Source organism: Sardina pilchardus, chromosome 2 (genome assembly GCF_963854185.1).
Source record: "Sardina pilchardus chromosome 2, fSarPil1.1, whole genome shotgun sequence".
Taxonomy (NCBI): Eukaryota; Metazoa; Chordata; class Actinopteri; order Clupeiformes; family Clupeidae; genus Sardina; species Sardina pilchardus.
Window position 1 is genome coordinate 6,974,448 of NC_084995.1, and position 2,838 is coordinate 6,977,285.

The window sequence follows — 2,838 nt, forward strand, 5'->3', positions numbered from 1 at the left end:
GGTATACTATAGTGTTAGTTCTGTGCCATATACTGCTCCCCTTGGTCTGGCAATGTTGGCCAGTGGTGAGCAGCTGGCCTCACTTGATTGGGTAAATGTTTTGGGTGCCTCCATACCAGGACAGAGTGAAGCCCATGGGATTTTCCACTCCAAAAATCCTTTGATATCCAATCTATTCTGATGGCCATTCTTGGATTTCTTCTATACATGGTCATCCACACATTACCCAGCTTATCACTGGAAAAAGGAATTTGTTTAACTTGAAAATTGTTATGCATTTATTTGAAATTTCTTGTCTTCGGCATATTTCCGTCTAGTAATTTTTTATGCTCGTTTTATGTGCATTGACTTACATTGTTTGCAGACTGCAATTGCTGTTGTACAAAGCTTTAGTCTGATATGTGCTATATTTATAAATGTGTACATAAAGATATTAAACTAGAATATTTTGTATGCTAAACGAATACTGGTTCATGAACAGCACAGTAAGTAACATTCTGTGAAAAGGGGTCACAACTGTCCTATGGTCAACAGACCCCCTGGAGAGGGCCGAGACCTCGATCAGCACGAGAGTCGGTCGTGGGTGAGCTACACTGGGACCCCATGCTGGGCGTCTTCCACATAAGCTGTGCATCTTTCCACTCCTGGTGCAGTGATTGCTGTGTGCTAATGGATTAGCGATGTGGCCCATTTTCTATACCATTCTCCCTCATCTGCTGACTGTGGACCTGTTAGTGCGCTAGCTGCTGTCGGGGACCCCATGCTGCGCGGCTTCACTTGGACCTGATGGCACCATCTGCCTCCTCTCTCCCCTGTATTACAGACATGATGTATGGAGACAGAGGGAGGTCAGCTCTGCTTAGCACAGACATTCAGATGGAGTTTCTACGGTGTAGTGTATATTGTGTGCCCTCTCAAGAGAGATATAAGAGAGGGGTGAGGCAAGAAGAAACCAAAGCACACATTTATAGGGTTGAGTTGTTTGCCCATCTCCTCTAATGGTTTGTCATTATGGACAAAGACATGGCCGCAGAACCTTCATTAGCGGTACAACATATAGAAAGCACCTTGAGTTTCATCACAACACTGAAATAGGCAAAAAAGCAGTCCTGAGGTTTGTGACTATTCCAGGCCTTTCAGTCATTTGCGCAGCTTCACCTCAGGCTGAGGCCAGGCCAGAGTGGGGGGTGGGGGGGTATGTGCTGATGCATAGCGACAGCTGCCAGGGGGCTGTGGCATTTCCGTGGTGACAGTAAGCTCGTAGCAGTCCGTTGCGTGACCATTCATAATTGCACTCACCTCTCACCATCCTGCCTGCCATAGAGCTGATTCAGAGCATCTCTGGCGCTCTCTCTTAGAGGGAAGCGTTTAATTAGTGCTGGGCTTAAAGGTGCAGGTCAGGGAGTGTGCCGAGCTGCGCTGTGGGCCTAGTACCTGTGTGCCACCTCCAGCACACTCCAGGAGGTTCCATTAGGTCAGACACGCATCTCGGCTGCCTGGGCAGAGCATGACGACGGCTAAAGCTACGGCCCTCACGGTCCTCAGAGCGGCCAGGACACACGCAGGGCGGGACCGCTGTGCATGGAGTCTCCCAGCTGCCAAGGACAGGTGAGGCCAGGTGTGCTGATGTTGCATTTCCAGATCACTGCACCAGAACAGTCGCCTCCGTCTCGGCGCTGCTGCCCTCTGGGCTGTGTGTGGCGCGGGCGACGGTTCCACATCCCGCTGCCTTTTTTACCCGGCTCTTGAAGGGAAAGAAAGAACATGTGTGGTTCTAGTGGGGGTGGCTGGATGAGAGAGGAGAGGAGGATGGCGGGGGAGAGAGAGGAGAGAGTTGTGGAGGGGATGGAGGGAGGAGAAGGGGAGGATGGAGGAAGATGGGAGAGCAGTGCGATAAGAGAGAAAGAGCAGCTCGTCATCGTCTCTATACAACCCCCCCAACCCGGTGGTGCAGGGAGGTGGAGGAGGAGGGGGGTGGAGGGGGTTCGCGAGCTCCATGCTGTGACTATGATCCAGGCCATGCAGGGCTGCAGCCGAATCCAGCACGCAAGCTCGTGCTCCGACATGGCACACACACACGGCAGCGGCACCCACTACCGGATTACACACACGCTAAGGGGCGGGGCAAAAACACACTCATGACAGACATGTGGCCAGCGCTAGGCCACGCCCCTGCCGGCCCTCCCCCCTCTACGAGAGACACGCCCACTCACTCACACGCACACAGGCGTGCTTGAGCAGCGGCCCCATCACGCCAGCCTAAGGCCTGCTGAGCATCACTGCCATGGAGACAACAGGCACGGGAAATGCTGCCTGGTGCTGGGGCTTTGCTTTAGGAATTCTTCTGCCGCTCAACACTGAAGCACACACCCACTCAGACACTGCTCAGGCCTCCTTGGGACAACAACTGAGAGGAACATTTTTGGCCAATTACTGTCTGTAGTTGTTGGAGTTTGTATATATGGATGGTTCTTTCATAATGGAACCCAGCAGTGGACCAATTATGATATAAAGCGCCTTGCAAAACAAAATGGTGTGTATCTAAGAAACAACAATAAGAACAAATAAAATATCTCAGGAGTAGATCCACCTGGCCTTGGTGTACAAACATCACATTGTCAGCACATGAACCAATACATGCAGTCTAAGTGAGTCTTTATGCAGAACTCAACCAAGGGTGGGTATTTCTTCTCTTGACAGTCTCAGCTGAAGCTGTTGTTGACTACCATCTAGTGTCCTTATGCTGAAATAGCAGGACTGAAATGTCTGATGTGTTTTCTTGAAAAATATCCTGACACCAAAAAAACAAAACAAACAAAAAACCAACAACAGAGAGCT